The sequence below is a fragment of the Schistocerca piceifrons genome, chromosome 2 (genome assembly GCF_021461385.2).
Source record: "Schistocerca piceifrons isolate TAMUIC-IGC-003096 chromosome 2, iqSchPice1.1, whole genome shotgun sequence".
NCBI classification, from domain to species: Eukaryota; Metazoa; Arthropoda; class Insecta; order Orthoptera; family Acrididae; genus Schistocerca; species Schistocerca piceifrons.
Window position 1 is genome coordinate 289804332 of NC_060139.1, and position 15682 is coordinate 289820013.

Genomic DNA, 15682 nt, shown 5'->3' on the forward strand with positions numbered 1-15682 from the left:
CTTCTGTCTCTCACTTTGTTAACGTCGTAACGTCGGAGCCTCGCAAAGTCCATGAACGCACGTCTGCGGCAACTAGTTGGATGCTTCGGTATTCATTACCGCCCCGGCGATGCACAAGCGAAATCAAGCCGCTTAATTTGAGACCACATTTACACCTGTTACCACTGTATTGACTAATACGAGGGTTGGAACTTAAATAGTGGCAATTATTAATTTACAGCTCGTACAAAATTGATGTGTTTCAAAGTTTTACTGGCCTTCAAAGTAGTCACCAGCATTGTGTATAACCCGTTGCCAGCGACGTGGAAGTCGTAGGATACTCTTAGCAGTGCCAGCTGTGTTGACAGTTCGAGCGGCGCGAGCTGGTCGTAGGTTGTGTTCCAAAATCACAAAAATTACGTAACACCCATCGCAACAGTGAGATTCCGTCAGTTTATATTGCGGCTGCAAATACCAAATCCCGATTGCAGGTTGCTTACATAACGACTTCCAGGGGCAACAAAAATTTGATTTTCAGGACTTGGTGATGTGCCGGCCGGTGTGGCCGAGCGGTTCTAGGCGCTTCAGTCTGGAACCGCGCGACCACTACGGTCACAGGTTCGAATTCTGCCTCGGGCATGGATGTGTGTGATGTCGCTAGGTTAATTAGGTTTAAGTAGTTCTAAGTTCTAGGGGACTGATGACCTCAGATGTTAAGTCCCATAGTGCTCAGAGCCATTTGAACCATTTTGAACTTCGTGATGTCATAATCTACTCATTAAGAGGTGTAATCCTACATCAAAAGTTTAACATAGCAGCGTAAACGACGGTGCGCTAATTACCCATATTATATTCATCGAGTATTCGAGAATGAAAGCACTTAGTGAATCAAAACAAACTTTACGTTTGAAGCCTTTTCTCGCTGGAACTCCCCACAAAATAGTGAAAATGAAAAACTTGATACGTTACTAGGCATTTTACAGGCAGGATCCATATATAACACGGAATGTGCCTGCAAAATTATATCACTGTGCGACACATACTTAAGGAGACATGACCGTACGATGTCATAAAAGTTTAGATGCGTGAAAAACTAGATTTTCTTAAAGCGTATTGTACTCGTCCAGTGTTCGATAATAAGAGCACTTAGCGACTTCCGACAAACTTTAAATATAATTTCAAACGTTTTCTAAACTTTCTCGTCCTTGCTCACAGGCCCACAAAGTAATGAAAGGAAAAGAGATTACCGCTTAATAAACGTTCGTTGTTCATTTGTCTATGGGTGAGTAATCCGAAACTTATAAAATCAAAGACAGTTCGGGTTTTGCAACTTCAGCTATAAAGTTTTTACTTAAATTTATCCATACAATATGGATTTTATTTCAGGGCTGCGACTGTATTGTAAGATTTCTATGAAACTACATACATCAAAAAAGTTTTGCATCGCCTCAGTCCCGAGAGTTGCAAAACCTGTGCAGCAAATTGGAATAGAGATCAACATAAACATCATTTCCGCCATTTTTATTGCTCATGAAAACCACACATCGCATGTTGCACCACCATACAGCGAGACCTTCAGAGGTGGTCGTTCAGATTGCTGTACACACCGGTACCTCTAAGACCCAACAGCACGTCCTCTTGTACTGATGCGTGTATTCGTCGTGGCATACTAACCACAAGTTCATCAAGTCACTGTTGGTGCAGGTTGTCCCACTACTCAACGGCGATTCAGCGTAGTCCCTCAGAGTGGTTGGTGGGTCACGTCGTCCATAAACAGCGCTTTTAAATCTATCCCCGGCATGTTTAATAGGGCTCATGATGGGAGAACATGCTGGCCACTCTAGTCGAGCGATGTCGTGATCCTGAAGAAAGTAATTCACAAGATGTGCACAATGGGGGCGCGAATTGTCGTCCATGAAGAACGAATGCCTCGCCAATATGCTGCCGATATGGTTGCACTATCTGTCAGAGGATGGCATTCACGTATCGTACAGCCGTTACGGCGCCTTCCATGACCACCAGCGGCGTACGTTAGCCCACGTAATGCCACCTCAAAGCAGCAGGGAACCCTGCTGCACTCGCTGGACAGTGTGTCTAAGGCGTTCAGTCTGACGCGATTGCCTCCAAACACGTCTCCGACGATTGTCTGCTTGAAGGCACATGCGACACTCGTCGGTAAAGAGAACGTGATGCCAATCCTGAGCGATCCATTCGGCGTGTTCTTGGGACCATCTGTACTGCGCTGCATGGTGTCACGGTTGCAAAGATGGACTTCGCATGGACGGCGGGAGTGAAGTTGCACAAACTTTGTATCGTAACACGACGTCCTGTGGCTGCACGATTAGCATTATTCAACATGGTCGCGTTGGTGTCAAGTTTCCTCCGAGCCATAATCCGTAGGTAGCGGTCATCCACTGCAGCGTAACCCTTTGGCGGCCTGAGCGAGGCGTGTCATCGATAGTTCCTGTCTCTCTTTATCTTCTCCATGTCCGAACAACATCGCTTTGGTTCACTCCGAGACACCTGGACACTTCCCTTGTAGAGAGCCCTTCCAGGAACAAAGTAACTATGCGGACGCGATCGAACCGCGGTACTGACCATCTAAACATGGTTGACCTACAGGTAACACGGGCCGTGTACCTCCTTCCTGGTGGAATGGCTGGAACTGATCGGCGATCGGCTGTCGGACTACCACCCCCCGCCCCCGTCTAATAAGCGCTGCTCATGCATGGTTGTTTACATCTTTGGGCGGGTTCAGTGACATCTCTGAACAGTCAAAGGGACTGTGTCTGTGACGCAATATCCACATTCAGCGTCTGTCTTGAGGAGTTTTGGGAACCGGGTAATTCAAAACTTTTTTGATGTGTGTGTAAATACAGCAACAGTCACGTGTACTAATAATTTATTAGCACGACGCGTTTCGGCAGCATGCTGCCATTATAAGGTGCCTGTGGGGCACACTGACCAAAAGCAAAATAACCTTACTTCGTATTAATTACAATGTTAAGGTGAATGTAAATTCACGTGATGATGGCAGCCTGCTACCGAAACGCGTCGTGCTAATAAAATATTAGTAGAAGTGACTGTTGCTGTATATATTATTTCATAAAAATCGTAAGGGTTTTATATGCTTGATGCCATACATTTAACGTACACGCTAAGGCATAAAAAAGTCACACCACAGAGGAATTATTGAACAGGGACAGAAATCGTTAGATGTAATGTACATGTACAGACAAACATAATTACAATTTCAGAAAATGGAATTCTTTATTCGAGAGACAGAGGTTCACAAATCGAGCAAGTCAATAACGCGTTGGCCGGCCGGAGTGGCCGAGCGGTTAAAGGCGCTGCAGTCTGGAAGCGCACGACCGCTACGGTCGCAGGTTCGAATCCTGCCTCGGGCATGAATGTATGTGATGTCCTTAGGTTAGTCAGGTTTAAGTAGTTCTAAGTTCTAGGGGACTTATGACCACAGCAGTTGAGTCCCGTAGTGCTCAGAGCCATTTGAACCATTTTTTTGAATAACGCGTTGGTCCACCTCTGGCCCTAATGCAAGCAGTTACTCGGTTTGGCAGTAACTGATAGAGTTGTTGGATGTCCTCCTGAGGGATATCGTGCCAGATTGTGTCCAATTAGCGCGTTACATCTTCAAAACCCCGAGGTGGTTGGATTCCCCTACCGATAATTCTCCAACCGTTCTCAATTGGGGTGAGATCCGGTGACATTGCTGGTCAATGTAGGTTTTGGCAACCACAAAGACAAGCAGTAGGAATTCTCGCCATGTGCAGGCGGGCATTATCTTGCTGAAATGTAAGCCAAGTAGGGCTTACCATGAAGGGCAACAAAACGAGGCGTGCCATATCATCAACGTATCCTGCCCTGTAAAGGTGCCGCGGATGGCAACCAAAGGGGTCCCGCCATGAAAAGAAAAGGCACCCCAGATAAGTACTCCTGGTTGTTGGGCAATTTGGTGGATGACAGTCGGTTTAGTATCTCACAGCTGTCCAGGGCATCTCCAGACACGTGTTCGGCCTGCGATCTAATTGACTGGAGTAGGATTGTCTTGAGAACTGTATTGAGTGGTGAGTCCCTCTTCGAACTGCGTCCTCAGATTTGTGGGTTATTCGAATGTGACAGTGACCTGATATTGAACTGCATGGGGAGATGAGGGCGGGCATACTCGTTACAAGGTTTCGAACAACACCCAAGTATTATGTAGATGATTCGGGAACTCAAACGGGAGTCACTGGAGGGAGGGCGACGTTCTCTTCGAGGAGCACCATTGAAACAATTTAGAGAACTGGCGTTTCAGACTGACTCGGAAGGGTTCCGCTGCCGCCAATGTACATTTCGCGTAAGGACCACGAAGACAAGATTGGAGAGATTAGGGCTCGAACAGAGGCACAGAGACAGTAATTTCTTGCTCGTTCTATTTGTGAATTGAACAGAAAAGCAACTGAGTGATAGTGGTGCGGGGTACCTTCCGCCACACACCATACGCTTGCTTGCGTAGTGTGTACGTAAAAGTAGATGTAAAAAGCTTCCAGTCGGTCACTGCTGACCACCACGAGGCAGGCTCGCCGTATTGTGCACAACAACATCGTAATCCCTTCACATCTGCGCCTGTTGTTGTTGTTGTTGTGGTTTTTAGTCCGAAGACTGGTTTGTGGCAGCTCTCCATTGCACTCTATCCTGTGCAAGCTTCTTCATCTCCCAGTACCTACTGCAACCTACATCCTTCTGAATCTGCTTAGTGTATTCATCTTTTGGTCTCCCTCTACGATTTGTAACCTCCACGCTGCCCTCCAATACTAAACTGGTGATCCCTTGATGCCTCAGAACATGTCCTACCAACCGATCCGTTCTTCTAGTCAAGACGTGCCACAAATTCCTCTTCTCCCCAATTCGATCCAGTACCTCCTCATTACTTACGTGATCTACCCATCTAATCTTCAGCATTCTTCTGTAGCACCACATTTCGAAAGCCTCTATTCTCTTCTTGTCCAAACTATTGTCCATGTTGCACCTCCATAAATGACTCCATTCCAGACAAATACTTTCAGAAAAGACTTCCTAAGACTTAAATCTACATTCGATGTTAATAAATTTCTCTTCTTAAGAAATGCTTTTCTTGCCATTGGCAGTCTAGGTTTTATATCCTCTCTATTTCGGCCATCATCAATTATTTTGCTGTCCAAATAACAATACTCGTCTACTACATTAAGTGTCTTGTTTCCTAATCTAATTACCCCAGCATCACCTGATTTAATTAGACTATATTCCATTATTCTTGGTTTGCTTTTGTTGTTGTTGTACTTATATCCTCCTTTCAAGACAATGTCCATTCCGTTCAACTGCTCTTGCAAGTCCTTTGCTGCCTCTGACAGAATTACAGTGTCATCGGCAAACCAAAAAGCTTTTATTTCTCCCTGGACTTGAATTCCTACTCCACATTTTTCTTTTGTTTCCTTTATTGCTTGCTCAGTATACAGACTGAATAACACAGGGGATAGGCTACAACCCTGTCTCACTCCCTTCTCAACCACTGCATCCCTTTCATGCCCCTCGACTCTTGTAAATGCCGTCTGGTTTCTGTACAAATTGTAAATAGCATTTCGCTCCCCGTGTTTTGCCCCTCCTGCCTTCAGAATATCAAAGAGAGTATTTCAGTCAACACTGTCAAAAGGCTTCTCCAAGTTTACAAATTCCATAAATGTAGGTTTGCCTTTCCTTCTGCGCCTACTGTCTGTGAACAAGTGATGGCTTCCCTGTAGCATTCTGTGATATCCACCACTACTGGTCAGAGACTACCAGCAACCAGGCTCCACAAGCACTTTCCCATGTGTAGGTTGCCATGAACGCAACAACACAAACGAGTGGTCTGGGGTGGTGCCGTGACAGGAGAGCATGAAATGCTGATGAATGACGTCGCACTGTATTCTGCGATGAATAGCGGTTCCGCACTGCCCAGTTAACCATCGCTGACGAGTATGGCGGCGACCTGTGGAGAAGTCTCACTCTTCCGGTGTCCTGTAGAGGCACAGCGGTGTTACTCCCGGCGTCATTGTGTGCTGAGCCATCGGGTATGGCTTCATGTCAGGGGTGGGAACTCGGACGTCACCAAAGTACGCCACGGACATCCTGCGGTCTCATGTGTTCGCTGTGGTGCGGCAGTATTGTGGTGTCGATTTTCATAAGGACAATGCTCGTTCATACGCGGTACGTGTCTCTATGAACTGTCCACGTGATATTAAGGTATTCTCGTGGCCAGAAATATCCGCAGATCGGTCCTTGACAGACAGTGTGGGAGCAGCTCAGACGTCAACCGTGTCTGAAACGCCTGGTTAAATCCGCAGGACAGAACAGGTAGTTGGAATTGTGGAAAGGGGCCAAAACGAGCGGCTGTCAGTTACACTCAAACACATAACTTTATTTAGCTGCCCAAACATTACAGCGCAAATTTCCGATCTTAACTATCTACTGAACATGTAACACAATCTTATGGCTTAAGGGCACAACCTCTTTAATTTTTAAAACGAATGAAGGCCCATGATCTAAAACACAACTACAATAAATTTTCAAAGGCAAAAGCCCCAAAGCTTAATCCTTAAATAATTTCAAAAAAAGGAGGCTGAAGGCCCAAGCAATCTAAGACTTAACAATAAGGAAATTAAATTTTAAGACGGCTGAAGGCCCATGATTGAAAAACACAGCTACAATGAATTTTAAAAAGGCAGAAGACCCAAAGCTTGATCCAAAAAAATATTTTAAATGATGCTGAAGGCCCAAACAATGCAAGACTTGACAAGTAAGAAATTTTCAATTTTAAAGTGGCTGAAGGCCCATTATTTAAAACCCAACTGAAAGCATACAAATTAAAACCATCGGCTATGAGCCATTAAAATACACAATCAAACACCAATAAGAAAAGGCAGTACAGCCAGAGGCGCTCAGAAGTTTCTGGGGGTCGGTCTGCACTTGAAATATTAACGTTTGCTTAGGGGAGACAGGTAATCGGCCCGACTATATCAGAGCCGCCAGCAACCCAACCAAGAGACAGTCAACGGACCAACCGACAAGACGACTTGCTTCCCACCCGACCAGTACACAAGGAACTCCAAAGCCAAAACGCAAAAGGCGTAACCGTCCACAACCAAGTATGCATAAGCAGTCAAAAGTACACACACGTGTCGGACAGCGACAACACGGTGAGGAAAGGAAACTACCTGAATTTTACGTCAGCAGCCAGGGCAGGTAACCGGAACGCTAACGGCCACAAGGCAGAAAATTCCGCTGGTGCACTTAGACTTCAAATAACCAAAATACAGTTAAACTCCACCGGATGGTGGCCAAACTTTCACCAACTCGAACACTCGCTGTTGCTCACGGTAATACCCCCAACAGCCAACCATGAAAACCAACGGCACAATGTAAACAGACAGGCTTCAATAATTAAATCACCAGTCAACTTTGATGTCCTGGGTCGGTGGGCCACGAACCTCGTAGCAATCGGAACAGCTCCCACACACTCCGACATTGCGTAGAGACCGCCAGCTGGCCCGGCCCAATGCGCTGCGCGGAGATTTCCTGGCTGATCCACACCAACCGATCGACTGCCACACACCGGCTAGCTGGAAAATATAAGCACCAGACCAAAGATAGTACAAGGTGTGAATATCGATACACACCGCTGCTGCCACACGTAGAAAGAGGGAGAACCATGGCATAACCGCAATAACCGCGGGAAACCAAACGCAAAGTAACAGTCAAGGTTCAAACCAATGCATAAGCCGGGGCCAGCACGGCTCAGTGTCCCAGTGGTAACATCCAGGATATCGAGGACCACCAGTTACAACAGTTGTGCATCAGCTCGCTTCAGGAGACGATACAAACGGCTTTATGACATCCTTCCCGAACGAATCAGTACGTGCGTCCAGGCCAGAGTGTGTGCAACGTCACACAGATGATAAGTGAGCTCATACGGCCAAGTTTTTTTGTAATTTGACTATACTGTAATCACTGAAACGACATCACATACCCCCTCAACCTGCGTAGTTTCATTTCGTTTACTCCCCCCCCCCTCCCCCCCTCCTTGTTGTTGCTTCACTTTTTTTTAACGAGCAACGTATAATATGAATGCGAAAGCCATCTCCTTTATTAAACAACTAGAAATTATATCGTTGTTAAACCCAGAGTATCCAACGAGTTATTCACGAAGATATTTTTATTCTTATACGATTAACTTTATGTTTACGCTGAAAAATAAATACCTGATTCGCAAAAACCAGATGATTGAGAAAATCCTGTTGGGTAGCAACCGACAAAAAATGTCAAAGCGAAGAAGCGAGAAATAAACGCTTATTCGACGGTGTAGCCACCTGTAACAACTTGTTTCCTTGCACAGCTTCACATCTGACCATGTTAACGGATATTTGCACATTTCCATGCCTTATGTTATTAAATGTTCACCATCGTAAATAAAGTTGAACAAAATGTGTTCGAATGTCTATATTTTTTGAGTTGTCTGGGTAAAGTATAAGCGATGGCCAGCGTTCGACAAGAGAAATGTAAGAAGCCTCCGAAAATTGTCCGGTAGAATCGACTTTTAACAGGCTAGGACTTAAACAAGGCAGTCCGCATATTTCCTGTGGACGACGTATTCTCGACCTTTAAATTACATTCTTGTCTCTTTTCGTCTCTAACGCTACATTTAGGTCCGTACCGTATACATCTCCACTCGATCAGTTTTTGGGTACTGCTCCTCAATCTGGGCTTCTAAAACAAAATAGTTAATAGGGAAGATCCAAAGGAGAAAGGCGCTTTCGTCACGGCATCTTTTAATAAACACCAGACCCTCACGGAAACATTCGTCCAGCTGCGGATAGGGCTCTTGATAAAATATCGATATTTTCTCTAAAAAACATTGGCATATATCGGCGATATTTTTTCACCAGATGTATCAGCTTAAAAATGGCAATATCGAGTGCCGCTATTTTTATTTTATATTATATTTTTACACAATTTTCGGAAAAAAATATATGAAGTTGTTCTTTTGAAATTGTAGTAGAACATAATTTTACTTTCATTGTGTGTGGGAGTATTACCACTTTTTTAGCTTTCCTCATGTCCAACCCTTCTCTTTGACTGAAGCAAATATAAGTGGCACAAAGGAGAAGTCCGACTGCACTGGGGGGATGGCGGTGTGAATGGAATAACCGGTGTTAATGGAATCGCAAAATTTCCGATGTGAAGAAATAGCACAACAGTTGTGTTAAAAACCAATTTTTAACGCAACTAGTGTGCTATTTCGTCACATCGGCGTTCTTCAAAAACAGTTGCTGAAAATAATGAACAAAACTCTAAATGACAAGATTCATCTTTGCGGTGAGGGCAGATGTGTGAGGAGAAATGCTGACGTAATCGGTGCTCGACGCTACCGCCAGAAACTGCAACGTTTAGCTTCACCACGCAGTTTTGACACAACAACGGTCGCTGGCGTTGGCAGAAAAGAAAAAACAGGAAAGTCGACATGAAGTTTTCCAGACAAATCCGATATGTGACGAAACCGAAACACGGACCCATCGGACTCCTTTTATTGTGTCACTTACATGCGGTTGCTGTTGTCAGCAAAACGGTTATCACCAAACGTGAATGTGCTTCGTTATTCTTTCAGTGCTTGCTCTAAGAGGGACAGGCAGGGTGCCAGCTTGTCGATGTACATAATATCTAGTAATAAATCAATACTTAAACATAGAGCTCTGAAACCAGCAGTATACGTACAATATGCAGCCGATATTTTTATTAGCACGTACGTCGATATTTTTCAGTCGATGTTTTCTCCGTCCATATATCGGGAGCCGATAATGATATTTCTTCGAGTATCGATGTATCGGATTCGCGATATTTTTTTAAAATATCAAGAGTCCAAACTCCGGTGTAAGACGCTACAAGACAAGCATCATCAATCACCGAGCAGTTTACGGCAGCAATTCGAAGGGCGTGTCTTCAAACCAGAGTCGGGTAACGATTTACTTCTTCCTCTCGCACACGTCTAGCGATGAGAAAAACAGAGATATTGGAGCTGATACGGAGGTTCACAGTCAGTCGTCCTTACTACGCACTTTCACGAAAGGAACAGGAAGAGAGGAAAAAAGTATTACAGTATGTGACACAGTTACGAAAAAGTTACGAGCGATGCAGGAAAATATTTGTTTTATTATAGCTCGAGTCTTGGTTCACTATGTTTATTTGTGATCAGGTTATTAATTTTGGTCAGTAATAACCATCTTCAGACCTGTCACGCAACATGTTCTTGCTCACATCTGAAGATGATCATCAGTGATAGAAATTAATAGCCTGATTACAAATAAACACTGTGGTCCAAGACTGGAATTACAATAAAGCGCAAATGGCATTGGCACAAAAAGTACCCTCCGCTACAAACCACGGAGTACAGATACCGACGGAGGAAGTTGAAGATGTTCGGTCTGCAGTAACTTAGTGGAATTTGTCTAACAATTACGAGGTCTAACAGAGTTCAATGTGCCCTGTCGTGTTCACAACACCAAAGCGCATCTCCTCAAAAAAGAAATGTTATTTACTGCCATGCACAGGGCTTTAGGCATGCAACATTCGACCCGCAAACAACAGCGATAACCTAGAAAGCTGCGGTCGGTAATTAAACGCGATGTCAGACGACACGATCTCATAAAGCACACACTTCCTGTCAGTCGGAAAGTATCTAGCTGCATGTTTCACAGAATGTCGCAGCCTGCAGTCACTCCGAAACCATCAAACTGAGAACCTTTTCACCGAAGTGTAGGGGAAATTGATATAATCTTCTATATCAGTACATAATATAACATGGTAATATTATTGACGTTCGTTGGTAGTAGACTTTACACTACTCTAAAACCGCTCTTTTTTTCATTGATGTATAAAAGACGAAGATGAAGTTCTCATATTGTGATATCTTAGGGAAAGTTTGTAACCTCCCCCTCACTTATCGACCTTAATGACAGTGAAAAGTTAAACCGCGTGTACCTAATGGAAATTTGGGAAAATCAATCGTCACCGAAGTTAATCTGTCGGTAAAGAGGGAGGAAAGGGTTACATCTAAATGAAAGGAAAAATGCAAATGAAATTGGTGGAAATTAATTTTGAGAAAAGGGTAAAATTAATAAAGAAAGTAAATGTGCGGTCGTCACTTTAACAATTAATTGGCGTTAATTATCTATTTGAGATTTGCGGAAAATTACGGTCGCCAGTCCAATGGACACCAACTATAATAACTGAAAAAGGAAGGTTATTGCACATATAATTAGCACTAGAAGCGTGGCAACTGAAGGTTGACACGTGTTGTGTGAAGACTGAAAGTTTGTCAGAAGTAATAAGTTTCGCTACACTCTGACTTATTTTAGCAAAAGAATTAATAAAACCGGAAAATTGTAAGTTAGTTTAGTGACTGAAATTAATAGTGAGATTTGTTTCTGAAGCACTACGAAATTCAGTAAAATAAGGTTACTCTTGGGCTACCTCAACAATCATTTCAAAAGCTACTTGAATCTACGCAATTTAGAAATAAGAGATTTAACTTTGAACTTGGTGGTGGTGGTGGTTAGTGTTTAACGTCCCGTCGACAACGAGGTCATTAGAGACGGAGCGCAAGCTCGGGTTAGGGAAGGATTGGGAAGGAAATCGGCCGTGCCCTTTCAAAGGAACCATCCCGGCATTTGCCTGAAACGATTTAGGGAAATCACGGAAAACCTCCCCCCCCCCCCCATGAACCATGGACCTTGCCGTTGGTGGGGAGGCTTGCGTGCCTCAGCGATACAGATAGCCGTACCGTAGGTGCAACCACAACGGAGGGGTATCTGTTGAGAGGCCAGACAAACATGTGGTTCCTGAAGAGGGGCAGCAGCCTTTTCAGTAGTTGCAAGGGCAACAGTCTGGATGATTGACTGATCTGGCCTTGTAACAATAACCAAAACGGCCTTGCTGTGCTGGTACTGCGAACGGCTGAAAGCAAGGGGAAACTACAGCCGTAATTTTTCCCGAGGGCATGCAGCTTTACTGTATGATTACATGATGATGGCGTCCTCTTGGGTAAAATATTCCGGAGGTAAAATAGTCCCCCATTCGGATCTCCGGGCGGGGACTACTCAAGAGGATGTCGTTATCAGGAGAAAGAAAACTGGCGTTCTACGGATCGGAGCGTGGAATGTCAGATCCCTTAATCGGGCAGGTAGGTTAGAAAATTTAAAAAGGGAAATGGATAGGTTGAAGTTAGATATAGTGGGAATTAGTGAAGTTCGGTGGCAGGAGGAACAAGACTTCTGGTCAGGTGACTACAGGGTTATAAACACAAAATCAAATAGGGGGAATGCAGGAGTAGGTTTAATAATGAATAGGAAAATAGGAATGCGGGTAAGCTACTACAAACAGCATAGTGAACGCATTATTGTGGCCAAGATAGATACGAAGCCCACACCTACTACAGTAGTACAAGTTTATATGCCAACTAGCTCTGCAGATGACGAAGAAATTGAAGAAATGTATGATGAAATAAAAGAAATTATTCAGATTGTGAAGGGAGACGAAAATTTAATAGTCATGGGTGACTGCAATTCGAGTGTAGGAAAAGGGATAGAAGGAAACATAGTAGGTGAATATGGATTGGGGGACAGAAATGAAAGAGGAAGCCGCCTGGTAGAATTTTGCACAGAGCACAACATAATCATAACTAACACTTGGTTTAAGGATCATGAAAGAAGGTTGTATACATGGAAGAACCCTGGAGATACTAAAAGGTATCAGATAGATTATATAATGGTAAGACAGAGATTTAGGAACCAGGTTTTAAATTGTAAGACATTTCCAGGGGCAGATGTGGACTCTGACCACAATCTATTGGTTATGACCTGTAGATTAAAACTGAAGAAACTGCAAAAAGGTGGGAATTTAAGGAGATGGGACCTGGATAAACTAAAAGAACCAGAGGTTGTACAGAGATTCAGGGAGAGCATAAGGGAGCAATTGACAGGAATGGGGGAAATAAATACAGTAGAAGAAGAATGGGTAGCTTTGAGGGATGAAGTAGTGAAGGCAGCAGAGGATCAAGTAGGTAAAATGACGAGGGCTAGTAGAAATCCTCGGGTAACAGAAGAAATATTGAATTTAATTGATGAAAGGAGAAAATATAAAAATGCAGTAAGTGAAACAGGCAAAAAGGAATACAAACGTCTCAAAAATGAGATCGACAGGAAGTGCAAAATGGCTAAGCAGGGATGGCTAGAGGACAAATGTAAGGATGTAGAGGCCTATCTCACTAGGGGTAAGATAGATACCGCCTACAGGAAAATTAAAGAGACCTTTGGAGATAAGAGAACGACTTGTATGAATATCAAGAGCTCAGATGGAAACCCAGTTTTAAGCAAAGAAGGGAAAGCAGAAAGGTGGAAGGAGTATATAGAGGGTCTATACAAGGGCGATGTACTTGAGGACAATATTATGGAAATGGAAGAGGATGTAGATGAAGATGAAATGGGAGATACGATACTGCGTGAAGAGTTTGACAGAACACTGAAAGACCTGAGTCGAAACAAGGCCCCCGGAGTAGACAATATTCCATTGGAACTACTGACGGCCGTGGGAGAGCCAGTCCTGACAAAACTCTACCATCTGGTGAGCAAGATGTATGAAACAGGCGAAATACCCTCAGACTTCAAGAAGAATATAATAATTCCAATCCCAAAGAAAGCAGGTGTTGAAAGATGTGAAAATTACCAAACTATCAGCTTAATAAGTCACAGCTGCAAAATACTAACACGAATTCTTTACAGACGAATGGAAAAACTAGTAGAAGCCAACCTCGGGGAAGATCAGTTTGGATTCCGTAGAAACACTGGAACACGTGAGGCAATACTGACCTTATCTTAGAAGAAAGATTAAGGAAAGGCAAACCTACGTTTCTAGCATTTGTAGACTTAGAGAAAGCTTTTGACAATGTTGACTGGAATACTCTCTTTCAAATTCTAAAGGTGGCAGAGGTAAAATACAGGGAGCGAAAGGCTATTTACAATTTGTACAGAAACCAGATGGCAGTTATAAGAGTCGAGGGACATGAAAGGGAAGCAGTGGTTGGGAAGGGAGTAAGACAGGGTTGTAGCCTCTCCCCGATGTTGTTCAATCTGTATATTGAGCAAGCAGTAAAGGAAACAAAAGAAAAATTCGGAGTAGGTATTAAAATTCATGGAGAAGAAGTAAAAACTTTGAGGTTCGCCGATGACATTGTAATTCTGTCAGAGACAGCAAAGGACTTGGAAGAGCAGTTGAATGAAATTGACAGTGTCTTGAAAGGAGGATATAAGGTGAACATCAACAAAAGCAAAACAAGGATAATGGAATGTAGTCTAATTAAGTCGGGTGATGCTGAGGGAATTAGATTAGGAAATGAGGCACTTAAAGTAGTAAAGGAGTTTTGCTATTTGGGGAGCAAAATAACTGATGATGGTCGAAGTAGAGAGGATATAAAATGTAGGCTGGCAATGGCAAGGGAAGCGTTTCTGAAGAAGAGAAATTTGTTAACATCCAGTATTGATTTAAGTGTCAGGAAGTCATTTCTGAAAGTATTCGTATGGAGTGTAGCCATGTATGGAAGTGAAACATGGACGACAAATAGTTTGGACAAGAAGAGAATAGAAGCTTTCGAAATGTGGTGCTACAGAAGAATGCTGAAGATTAGATGGGTAGATCACGTAACTAATGAGGAAGTATTGAATAGAATTGGGGAGAAGAGAAGTTTGTGGCACAACTTGACCAGAAGAAGGGATCGGTTGGTAGGACATGTTCTGAGGTATCAAGGGATCACCAATTTAGTATTGGAGGGCAGCGTGGAGGGTAAAAATCGTAGAGGGAGACCAAGATATGAATACACTAAGCAGATTCAGAAGGATGTAGGTTGCAGTAGGTACTGGGAGATGAAAAAGCTTGCACAGGATAGAGTAGCAGGGAGAGCAGCATCAAACCAGTCTCAGGACTGAAGACCACAACAACAACAACGGAAAACCTAAATCAGGATGGCTGGAGACGGGATTGAACCGTCGTCCTCCCGAATGCGAGTCCAGTGTGCTAACCACTGCGCCACCTCGCTCGGTCTTTGAACTTGAATTAAATGATTCTGGACAATTAACAATAGTAACATTTAGTACGTACCACACTGAGCTGCAGTCACAGGTAAGCTAAGATATGCTAACAAAACTCGCACTCTTACTTTGTGTTTGTGTAATCTAAATATTGTAGCCAGCTATGAATACCTTAACTGAACTTTGAAATTAAAGCAGTGAAATGGAATGATATTACTTTAATGCTGGCGTCTGAATTTCAACGACACTCAGGTTCATTTCGGAAAAGGAAGGGACCCTGCTTGGTAATGCAATTGGGACAATGAGCAACAAAGGTTCATGCTAAGTTGCTGCAATTTTGTGATGCAAAAAAATTTTAAAAGCTGAGGTCTGCCATACAGTTATAAAACTTTACGTGCTTCCAGTCTTCCTTGTTGGTTGATTGAAGGTTTGAAGTCGTCGGTCGAGGAGGTGGCGGCAGTCACTCATTGTCGGCCGTCGCTGTTGTAGAAGCTGGATGTTGGCGCACCTTCTTCTCGACACTGTCACCAGGCGAAACGGGCTCTTGATGTGCGCCA

The 15682-nt window shown here is 43.6% G+C and overlaps 1 protein-coding gene across 1 annotated transcript in view; it reads left to right on the forward strand.

The window, feature by feature from the left end:
- Nucleotides 1–15682, forward strand: part of LOC124777977 — a 166638-nt gene that overhangs the window by 63532 nt on the left and 87424 nt on the right. The gene's annotated exons all lie outside the window — the stretch shown is intronic.